This window comes from Petromyzon marinus, chromosome 39, assembly GCF_048934315.1.
Source record: "Petromyzon marinus isolate PM22_M1 ecotype Great Lakes invasive population chromosome 39, UKy_Petmar_22M1.pri1.0, whole genome shotgun sequence".
In the NCBI taxonomy this organism is placed as follows: Eukaryota; Metazoa; Chordata; class Hyperoartia; order Petromyzontiformes; family Petromyzontidae; genus Petromyzon; species Petromyzon marinus.
In genome coordinates this window covers 221313-233442 of record NC_133705.1, presented here as the reverse complement: position 1 = coordinate 233442, position 12130 = coordinate 221313, and the positions used below count along the sequence as shown (strand labels likewise).

The following is a 12130-nucleotide window of genomic DNA, read 5'->3' as shown; positions in this document are numbered from 1 at the left end:
AGTGGAGTGCCATTGTGGCGAGATGTTAACTTCCTCGTATTTTATGCAGGAGGTTGTGAGTTCAATCCCGACCCTGACGCCTGGAAATTTGGAGTGTGCATGTTATTCCTGTGGTCGCGTGACATTTAATCAGAGTTCTCCGGGTTGTCCTGCTGCATTTAGACACATGCATTTATAGAATTTAGCTTCTACGTGAAAATCCACTTCATTGAACTGTTATTTGTGGTCACGTGGCTTCTGAAAAATATCTATTTTGCTGTGGGCCTGACCTGATAAAATAAAAAAAATATTTAAAATTTAGTTTAGTGTGTGGATAATTGGGTGGGTGGGTGAGTGGGCAAGTGCATGGGTGAGTGCCTAGGTGGGTTTATGGGTACTGAGTGGCTGGGTGAGTCAGTGCCTGGATGCATGTGACGGTGGGTGTTTAAGTGAGTGGGTGACTGTGTGGGTTAGTGGGTGGGAGAGTCATATAGTGGGGGGCCACAGTGGCGATATGTTAACTACCTCGCCTCGTATACAGAAGGTTGTGGGTTCGATCCTGACCCTAATGCCTGTATATTTCCCTCCACATTTAGAAACATGTACTTAGAGGAGTTAGTTTCTATAAATGTATACATGATAAGCCACTTTTTGAGCTATAATTTTTGCCGATGGTGCTTCTGAAAACGATATTTATAGCTCAGTGGGCCTGACCTGGTAAAATAAACCTGGTTGAGTTAGTGGGTGGTTGAGTTAATGGGTGGTTTAATTATTGGGTGGCTTTATTATTGTTTGGTTGAGTGATGGGTGGGTGGATGATTAGTTATTTGGGTAGTGGGTGATTTGGTGAGTCGGTGAGTGGCTGAGGGAGTGGGAGGTGGTTGGGTGAGTGTGTGGGTTAGAAATGGAGTGGGTGGCAGGGTGAGTGGATGTATAAGTGGGTGAGTGAGTAGGTGCGTGGCTGGTAATTAGGTGAGTGGCCCGGTAAATTATTGAGCAGCTGGGCGAGTAGGTGAGTGTATGGGTGAGTGTGGGTGGGTATGTGGTTGGGTGAATGAGTGTGTGGGAAGGAGGTTAGGTGGGTAGTGGGTGGGTTATACATTGAGTGAGTGCGTTAGTGACTGGGTGAGTGAGTGGGCAGGTGGGTGGGTGAGTGAGTGGGCAGGTGGGTGGGTGAGTGGGTGGGTTAGCAATTGAGTGGCTCGGTGAGTGAGTGCTGGGTCGGTGAGTGGGTGAGTAGGTGAGTGTGTGGGTGTTAGTTAGTGGGTGGGTGATTGATGGGGTGGGTGTGTGAGTGAGGAGATGGGTGGGTGGGTTGGTGAGTGCATGAGGGAGTAAGTGGGTGGTTGGGCGAGTGCATAAGTGAGTGGGTCAGTGAGTGGGTGTGTGGGTGTGTGTAGATTAGTTTGGTATGAGATTGAGTGGGATGCTGGGTGAGTGGTTGAGAAGATAGGTGGGCAAGTTAATGAGTGAGTGGGTGGGTAAGCGGAGGGGTGAGTGACGGGTTGGGTGAGTAAGTGAATGGGTGAGTGACGGCTGGGTGGGTAATTTAACATGGGAAGTTGAGTGGGTAAGTTAGCGTGTAAGTGAGCGGATGGTTGAGTCAGAGAGTGAGGCGCCAAGGTGGTGAGATGTTCACTATTTTGCCTAGTATACAGGAGGTGGTAGATTCGCTCCCGACCCTGTCGCCTGTATATTTGGAGTTTGCAAGTTCTCACCCGTGGTCGCCTGGATTTTGTTCTAGATCCTCAGGGTTTTCCCTCTGCATTTAGAAGCAACATGCGTTTAGAGGATTTGGCTGCAATAAATGTATCTGTGATAAGCCACTCGTATATCTATCATTTGTAGCCAGGTCTACTCTGAAAAGGATCTATATAGCTTAATGGGCCTTGCCTGGTGAAATAAAAAGTAAATTTCAGTTTAAAGCTTTCATGACTGCAAGGATTCATCTTCTTGGTTCTTTCGGTAAAGTCACGTAGAATGGGAATAAAATAATAAAATAAAATAAAACAATGAAATTCTCACGACATTTTGGCCACAACACAAGTGGCCTTCTTCAAGTGAAGAGACAGGTCTGTCCGGACGACAGAGCTTGAATGAACGCTGACATGCAAGGACCGCGTCTATTAAGCTGTGTTGGCGGAGTTAAAATATGAATTTGCATGTTACCTGCATCACCTCCGGAGAGGAGGAGGGAGGGGGCTGGGAACACAGGCAGAGAGGAAACAAGAAAAGGGGCAAGTGCAACAGCCAAGGTGCGCTGTTGTGTCCTGAGTTGCCTTATGACTATGCTGTAAACTGAACTACTATATAATACAATATTATACCTTCCAATCTAAACTACATGGTATAACATCACATCATAGACAAATTCCACTTTTGAATTATACAATGCGTTACTTTACACTACCCTATACTTTAGATTATAAAGTATTATACTTGTGATATTACACTATGTCTTATTCTATGAACCCAACTATATACCACACTGATGTATATTAATTATGCAATTACGATGCTATATATTGCCTTATGAGTTATGTTAAACATTACAATGTTATACTATTAATTATTATACTACATGTTGTAAACCATACCATTGACCGTGGTGTGAGAAGTATTAAGAGGCAGTGCCAGCGAAAGGGCTGCGGTCTGAAAATCACCATAAAATACAATCAATTAAGAACCGAAATGGTTTAAAACATCTTTCCAATGGTTACTAAGCCAGAATCCATCTTCTCGGTTGAAATTGTCTCTGTGCTTGTATATGTGGATGGCCTCATGAACGAATCTCTCATGGTAGCCGGTTGGCTTGCAAAGAACCTCTGTCTTGGAGAAGTCAATGTCATGTAAGCCCACTGAATTATAACAGTGATCTGCCACGGCAGAGGAGTTCGTCCTACCGTGTTTCAAGTCTGCTTTATGTTCGCGGATGGGGTCCGATATATGTCGTATGGTTTCTCCAATGTAGCTGCTACCACAGAGGCACTTTAGTTTGTAAACGCCCGGGTACTGTATGTCTGGAACCACATCCTTTACAGATGGAACCAGATCACGGATTTTTTTGTACTGTGTTGAATCGGACCTGGATCTTGTGTTTATTCAGGATTTTGGAGATATTTTTGTGACCCCCGCAATGTACAGTGAGGGAAAAAAGTATTTGATCCTCTGCTGATTTTGTACGTTTGCCCACTGACAAAAAATTGATCAGTCTATAATTTTAATGGTCGGTTTATTTGTGGTGAAGGTTGTTTTGAAAACGAGCTATGTAGCTCATTGGGCCTCACCTGGTAAAATAAACATAATTTAGTGTGTAGGTGAGTGAGTGGCGTGTGAGTGAGTGCATACGTGTGTAGGTGAGTGGGCGGTGGGTGAGTGAGATATTGGGTTAGAGATATAGTAGTGGGTGGCTTGCTGAGTGGGTGAGTGGCTCGGTGGTTAAGTTAATGGGTGGTTGAGGTAGTGGGTGGTTTAATTAATAGGCGATTTAGTTTGTGAGTGGTTGAATTATTGGGTGGTTGACTGATGGGTGGGTGAATAATTCCGTGGTAATGGGTGAGTAGATGAGTGGGTGGGTGGTTGGGTGAGTGGGGGATTAGAAATTGAGCGGATTGCAGGGTAAGTGGATGTGTAAGTGGGGTGGGTAAGTAGGTGAGTGGCTGAGGGAGTGGACAGCTGGTTGGGTGAGTGGGTGGGTTAGAAATTGAGTGGGTGGCAGGGTCAGTTGATGTGTAAGTACTGGGTGAGAAGGTGAATGGCTCATTGAGTAAGTGAGTGGATGGGCGAGTAGGTGAGTGGATGGATGAGGGAGTGAGTGGGTGGGTGAATTAGTGGGTGGGTGAGTGGATGTTTGGGTGGGTGGATGAGTGAGTGAGTGTGTGGGTAGGTGGTTAGGAGGTTAGTGTGTGGGCTAGAAGTTGAGTGGGTTAGTACCTGAGTGAGTGAGTCGGCGGGTGGGTTGGTGAGTTCATTGTTGGATGAGTGGGTGAGTATTAGTGGGTAGGTATGTAGGTGAGTGATTGACTGTGTGGGTGGGTGAGTGAGTGAAGAGATGGGTAGGTGGGTTGGTTGGTGGGTGCGTGAGTGAGTGAGGGAGTAAGTGGGTGCGTGAGTGCATAAATGGGTAGGTGAGTGAGTTAGTGGGTATGAGATTGCGTAGGTGGTTGGGTGAGTGGTTGAGAATTAATTTTCATGAGTTAGTGGGTGGGTGAGTCGGTGAGTGAGTGGTTGGGTGGCGTATGGGTAAGTGAGCAAGTGGTTGGGTGAGTGTGGGGTAGTGAGTGATTGAATAAGTGGGTGAGTGAGGGGCTGGGTGGTTGGCTTGGGTAGTGAGATTGTGGGTGGGTAAGTGAGTGGGTGAATGGGTGTATTGGTCGGTGAGTGTGTGAGTAAGTTAGTCGGCACGTGATTGAGCGGGTGGCTGGCTGAGTGCGGGAGAAGATGGGTGGGTGAGTTAGTGGGTAGGTGAGTTGGTGCGTGGTTGGGTGAGTGAGGGGGTGGTTGGGTGAATGGGGGAGTGACTGGTGGGTGGGTAAGTTAATGTGGGAGGTTGAGTGGGTGAGTTAGTGTGTAATTGGGTGAGTGGGTCAGAGAGCGGGGTGCCACTATGGTGAGATATTAACTACCTCACTGAGTATACAGGAAATCGTGTATTCGATTCTGACCCTGCTGCTTGTATATTATGAGTTTTAATGTTTTGCCTGTGTCCTCGTGGATCTTTCTCCGGGTCCTCCAGATTTATCCCTCCGCATTTAGAGTCAAGATTTGTTTAGAAGATTTGGTTGCACTAAATGTCAACTTGATAAGCCACTTCGTTCACGTATCAGTTGTAACCAGATCACTTCTAAAATGTTTTATATAGCTCTGTGGGGCTTACCTGGTAAAATACAAAATAGTTTAGTTGTAGTTTATTGGATGGGTGTTTGGGTAGGTGGGTAGTTCGGTGCGTGGGTGGGTTAGAGGTTGAGTAGGTGGCAGGATGAGTGGGTGGGTGAGTAGATAAGTGGCTGGTGAGCAGGTGGGTGGGTGAGTGCATGATTTATAGATTAAGTGGGTGAATGGGTCAGTGTGTGATTTGGGGCATGAATAGGTGAGTGGGTGGGTTCGTGGAGTGTTGAGTGAGTGGGTCGTTGAGTTAGTGAGTGGGGGGTATGCAGGTGGGTTCGTAGGTAAGTGGTTAAGTGAGTGGCTGGGTGTGTTGATGAGTGAGTGGGTTTTGCGATTGAGTGGGTGCCAGGGTGATTGGGTTCATGAGTGCTTGGCTGGGTGTTTGAGTGGGTGGGTGGGAGGCTGAGTCAGAGTGGAGCGCCAGGGTAGCGGAATGTTAACTCCCTCACCATTTGTATAGGACATCGTGGGTTCGATCCGGATCGTGACGCCTGTATATTTGGAGTTTGCATGTTCTCCCTGTGGTTGCATGGATTTTTCTCTGGGACCTCCGAGTTTTTCATGCATATTTAGAAATATATATTTAGAGGCTCTGGCTGCTATAAATGTCCACGTGATAAGCCACTTCTTTGAGCTATCATTTGTTTGCCACGTCGTTTCCGACAAGGATCTGTATAGCTCAGTGGGCCTTACCTGGTGAATTTAAAATAATTCAATTGTAGTTGAACTATTTTAAGTGAATAGGTGGATGAGTGGCTCGGTGGGTTGGTGAGTGGCTGGTTTAGCAAGTGAGAGGTTGGATGAGTGGGTGGGTGGTTGAGTTGTTGGTTTAGAGATTCAGTACGATGCAGGGTGAGTGAGTGGGTGGGTGGCTTTACGAGTGGGTGGGTGGGTGGATAAGTCAGAGAATGGGGCGCCATGGTGGCTAGGAGATATTAACTACCTCGCATGGTATATTTAACTTCGTAGGTTCAATCCCGACCTTGACGCCTGCTGTATATTTGAAGTTTGCATGTTTTCCCCATGGTCGTGCAGGTTTTTCTCCAGTTTCTCCAGTTTTTCCCTGCATATTTAGAAACATGAGTATTTTGAGCATTTGGCTGCTATAAATTTCTATGTGATAAGCCACTTCGTTAGGCTATCATTTGTGGCCAGGTCGGTTCTGAAAAATAGCTCTGGTAAAATAAAAAATGGTTTCATTTATAGTCTACATAGGATTGACTTCCCAGGAAGTAACACTCATTGTATAAACCCCAGAAGAATATTGTTTTGAGTCACCCAAACCAGAATGTGAACTGATATATTCGTATTTTCAAACGAGGTTCTCGGCCACAGACCACCTGGACAAATATGATGTAGTTTAGTTTGCATATGAATTATTACTTGGGGTTTGTTGACATGATAAAGTTAATGTTTTCTTTGACAGGTCTATTGTGTTGTACACTCTGACAGGGGCTCAGGCTTGTTGGGGCAGCATCTGGCTGAAATGCACCTTCACAACAGGAAGATTGGAGAGAGGCTTCACAAGGAAGAGAAAACTATCGGTATTGAATCATGAAAATGTAAAACATTTGGAAAACTAGGCCCACCGATCCAACCCTAGCATCATGTCAACTATGTGTTATGTTGACATTCCTTCGCACTGAGAGTAGGCATGCTAATCGGATCTAATGAATATGTGTAAACAAACACACATTTCATACAGCTGTTTATTAATCGTAAAAATCAAGCGATTGAGCTAGTAAATGAGATACACACATGCTGTCATTATTTCATACATGAACACAACCAGCCAGCCAGCAGTCATGATTTTCCACACCTAATCACATTCATCTCTTTGTTTTAGCCATCTTTGTGATGAAGGGAACTGTATTGTTCATGTGTGTGCACTGTACTTTTCAGAATATGAATTATGTTGGGTAATATATGAATTATGGATATTAAAAGTATCTGTATTTAAGTCCATCAGGGCAAACTCTTCTGCAAAGGAGACTTAAAGCATTCAACATTGCGTCCCTTTATATTTTTGCTAATCGCAATATTTTTCGATTTAAAGCTTTCGTGACTGCAGGGATTCATATTCTTGGTTCTTTTGGTAAAGTCACGTGGAAGGGAAATAATAAAATAATACAAATAAAACATTATATAATAAAATGTTCACGAAGTTTCGGCCACAACGCAAAGCAGACGTCCTCAGATGAAGAAACAGAGCTGTCGGAAAGACAGCGTCTTAATGAACACTGGGCAGTGAACACTGGGCAGTGTTCATTAAGACGCTGTCTTTCCAACAGCTCTGTTTCTTCACCTGAGGACGGCTGCTTGCGTTGTGGCCGAAATGTCGTGAGAATTTTATTATATTATGTTTTATTTGTATTATTTCCCTTCTACGTGACTTTGCCGAAAGAACCAAGAATATAATCGCAATATGTTCAGGAGATAAATGTCAAGGTCTGCTAGCCAAAAGAAGGTTTTAGGAGAGAGTTCATGTAGTTTTGCTATTCATTCATTAAAGGGCAATACAGTAAATGCTAAAATAAATGTTTTCAGCTATTTTTTTATATACGCTAGATTTACAAGTCTATAATGTACAGAAAATACCATGGTTGGTCAGACCATCGCTTGGCAGCTGCATGTGGCTCCTGGGCAGTTCAAGTGTGGCTCTGCAGAGGTGCTGCTAATGTGTAACTCTTCAATTTAACTTTATATGAAGTGAGAACAATCTGGTATCGGAGGCAGGCCATGAGTACTCCCAGGGCACTCAGATTTCTAAACTCAAAATTCCACAGCCAGTCGACACGAGTCAACTTCTGTATGGCTAATCTTTATCTCTTGTGACTCCCGCGGCCATCTGAAGATTATGGTATGCTGCTGGTAGGGTCAGGAAAGTTGGTCAACCTTGGTATATATCTGTATATGCGTTGATGACTTTGTGCAATGTTCAGCTGCTCCGTCACGACAGGGGTCCCAGTCAGTTTGAGACTGCTAAATTAAGGTTCTCATGTGCTTTACAGATTTTTATAAAAATTTCAGTCTTGAATTTCTCCCAACAGGTATGGACCCTGGGCAGGAGGATGTAGGGTATGTGGGTTTCATACGGCTATATGCTGTGGTTACATCCCACATGTGATCTCCGCTTTAAAGTCATGAAACTGGTTGTAGCCCATTTAAATTTTAATATACCCGTTTAACACGTAGGCTTTCGCGGCCAATATCCATAATATCGTTTTTTTTGGGTTAGATCGTTGAAATATAAATTTGTCGTTAAACCCGCCACCACCGACACAGCCAATTCGTAAGGTTTGTCACATAAACAACATTCCAATTCGTGAAGGGCTCACAAGTGACGTCATCACATCTATCCCTCCAAGGAATTAAACAAGAGGATTTCTCTACGAATTTGGCTGTCCACCTAATGATGATAGTTGTAATTACTGGCGAAACGTCATACTCAGATTGTAAATGTTGTGGATTTTCTCTCCAACACTTCGGTTTGCTGTACTAGTAGCGGATTGGCATGTTCCGTTTACGTGACAACCTTACTAATTGGCTGTTAGGTGGTGGTAGGTTTAACGGCTCATTTATTTTTATGCGATCTAACCCAGAAAAAACTATATTATAGATTTAATATACCTTTTGTTGAAGGACAGCCTGGGTGACCAAAGTTTTATAGGAACGGCAATAATGTTTACTTGATTAAATTATTTTTATCATGGAGCGGTGAAATCAGCTGTTGTTCAGATGTCAGTCTAATTAGTATTACATCGTTGAAATATGAGAGTCCTTTGTGTAATAGTCTATTAACCACTGATGATGGTAACATTGGTTTAAGGTTACATTTTAAGAAGAACTAGATTGGCGTACATTTTATCTTGCATAAGTACACAAATTTATAAAACAATATATTTAATTAAAAAATGCATTTCTTTTCTTCCATTGCACACAGTTGTACCATTGATAACAGGGCACACAGTTACAACTGACATCACCAGATGTCACTGAAGTTCCCTCAGAGATCGATCTTGCATAACCAGTGTTCACATAATCAGTTATGTTTTCGCTAATTACCAATTACACTCAGCCGGGTTTGACAGACTTGTATGAATGTATGTTGAACTTCCTTTCCACCGTACATAGCCAACCGTTCTAAACGGAGGTGTGGGAATTAAGCGCAGAACCTATCATTAGGATCAATGCTGTTGTAATTTTTTATGAGGATATCAATTGGTGGCTAAAATGAGATGTTCAAAGACTACAGCATGATAATCGGTACGTAACATGAGTGTCGAATTATGTCTTAAGAATTACCCAGCCATTTGTACGTAAAATTCAACGTTTCTGGGTGACATCTTAAGTCCGTGTTCTTCATTGCAAGGCCCGCGGGCCGGTGGCAGTCCCTGGTGTCCTTTTTACTGCGACCCCTGACGTGCAGTCCCCGACAATACACACAAGTGAAAACACCCCATCATGCTGTCAAACCCCCCAATGGTTTCAAATGTGAGATGGCTCTTTCACTGATAATGTCTTTTTCGCGAAAGTGGCCCCCCTCCGAAAATGAGTGAATATCACTGTTTTAGGTCAAGGATTGGCCAAATAAAGTAGGCATTATTTGCTTATGCTTTTAAATGTCCGTAATAAAACTATATTTATGCCACCAGCTGAATGAGTGGCAGGAGGACTGGGTGACGTTCTTCTCACGGCAGCGACTGCAGCTTCAGCTGGACATGATAGAGAACGACTACGGTGAACGGAAAACCCGCGAGCTCTGGTCTCGGCTTCAGGTTAGTAAGCTGTTTCACTCTCGCCCTTAACCCTTTCCTGTTCCGAGACGACTGCTCATTTCAGGATGGGTCTCGTTCACCACCGAATCTCGGAACGCGCAAGCGGTTCAGCGATAATTTTATTTAGAGAGGCATAGCGCCGTTGTTTTTAAAGACATTGTACTCGCCGCAGAGCACCGTAGCGACAGGACAGCACTCTATTATAGCTGGTACCAAACTGTGCTACACACCTTTCCGCACGGCCTTGTGGGATCCTCGGTACCGATAAAGTTATTTAATTTTTACTTCCTATTACGTTCCGATGACGTACACGAGATTCAGCGGTGAACGGGATGCACCCCGCAACTTGCAGTCATCTCGGAGCAGGAAAGAGTTAATACATGCAGCAGTGTAGCTCATCATGTGCACAGCCATATGGGAAACCCATTTGATCGCAGTGGGTTTTCGAGGTGACTTTAAAGGTAAAGTGGTGTTTCACACGCAGGTTTTCGCGACCAATATTATTCATGATAAAGTTTTTTTTGGCTTAGATCGCGTAAGTGTAAATGCGTCGTACACCCACATCCACCCAACACAGCCCATTATTAATGTTTATGACATGAACAGAACGTGCCATTTATGTTATTGCTCGGCACTCTGGTGTGTTAGAGAGGAAACGCAGAACATTTTCAAACGAGTACGACCTTTCGCTGGTGATTACAACCAGCATCATCAAGCAATTGCCAGAAGCGTTCTGACTTCTGGCAATTGCCTAATGGCAATTGGAGTGGGTGTACGACGCATGTAAATTCATGCGATCTAACTCGAAAACAACGTTATCATGAATAAAGTGGTGTTGTTTTTTGCGTGGTGTGCAGCTTCGGTTGGGGGATTTTTTCCGGGACGTAGAGGTGGTTCCGGCACTGCTCCACGGTGACCTATGGACTGGGAGTGCTGCAGAGATTAATGAAGGACCCGTCATCTTTGACCCAGCCTCCTTCTATGGGCACTCGGAGTACGAGCTTGCCATCGCTGGGTAAGAAAAAACTACAAACAACCAAAACAATAGCAGCAACTGCCGTTCACTGCCCTGTCTATGGCATGCAAGGTTCATTCGTATAACCTCAGTGTGGCAAGGGCTGGCTCATTAAATAAATAACAGAGACCAGGTAGAGTTGTGGTTGAGATGTCTACATGCTGAGGTCTCCACCCTCTCTATTTGCTAACTTACAAAGACTCATCCTTCCTTGCTAAGGCTTTTTGGGCAAATCTTGTTAAAGCTAATACGGTGCACAAAACAATAGTGGAACGATAAAACTCTTACTTATCCACGGCACTTGAGGATGCTTGAATGTTCCAGAAACACAGTTTGTCGAACAAGGAACCCCTGGTTCAGAGACAAGTTGCCACTGATGTGCTTTACCAGAAATCCAAGCTGAAGATAATTCATTACACGTCAAATGGAATTCAAACCCTCAGAGCTGGGATATGCTTCAGTGAACAAAAACACATTTGACATGATGTTTACTGTGCAGCCATTGGTGACCAAGTTGAGACCACAGCATTCCTGCCCTCAATTCGCAGGAACGTTTGTTGATAGATGGCTCACTGAATTTTGAACGGAGGACCTCAATGGCATTGGCTCGGTGCTCTGACATTGAAATTAACCTCAAGCCACTCAATTTCCTGCATTACGTTGAATTTGTGAAAATGTTGTTCATTGTTATGTTGTTCGTGCTGGAACAGCAGCATTGTAAGATTTTGAATGTTTGGTGTTGTTTGGGTACAGGATGTTCCAGGAGCTTTAGCTTCACGCTTCACTCATCCTACCACACTTCACTCATCCTACCACGCTCTCATCCCAAAGTCACAATCCTTCGGCAAGAGCCAGAAGCTCTAGCAACTCTTCCACTACCTGAACCACTGGAATCACTTTGGGACAGGATACCGAGGGTCATCCATCTCCACCATGCGCAGTCTCCTCAAGTGAATGAACGGTGCAGGAAATCGTGGGCTATGGTGTATGACTATAAAAATTATTATCGGCCATGATATACATTGTTGAATAAAGGCCTTCCCTAAGCCACCACTCAATCTCACAAAACTAGTCCATTTAAATGCTGTGCAATGCCCTAGGCATTCCACGTGAGTGTGACCGGTGGTCCCTTTGTTCCACATCCTGGCCGTGATCTCCACGCGAAAACTGGGTCAGTTAATGTCCGAATCAGAATCTTTAATTAGGCTGGACGAATCTGATGAGCTATTAAGCTCTTTTTTCACAGATGTCCAGTCGGGGCGAGTCAGAAAGTTACAACAACAAACAACAATACAAACAGATAGGAGGGCAAAGTAAAGGAACGCGAAGCAAATTTTGATTTAACTTTCGTGACTGCAGGAATTCATATTCTTGGTTCTTTCGGTAAAGTCACGTAAACAACAAACAAAAACAATAAAATAAATACCGCTTGTGTTGCGATTGAAACGTCCTGAGTTTTTTGCTTTTATTA

At 44.1% G+C, this 12130-nt stretch overlaps 1 long non-coding RNA gene across 1 annotated transcript; it reads left to right on the top strand.

The window, feature by feature from the left end:
* The first annotated feature begins 5990 nt into the window (after positions 1 to 5990).
* On the top strand, positions 5991 to 10654 carry LOC142930432 (uncharacterized). Its single transcript, XR_012946375.1, has 3 exons — positions 5991 to 6410; positions 9522 to 9644; positions 10502 to 10654. It is a non-coding gene; the product is annotated as an uncharacterized LOC142930432 (long non-coding RNA).
* The last annotated feature ends 1476 nt before the right edge of the window (positions 10655 to 12130 follow it).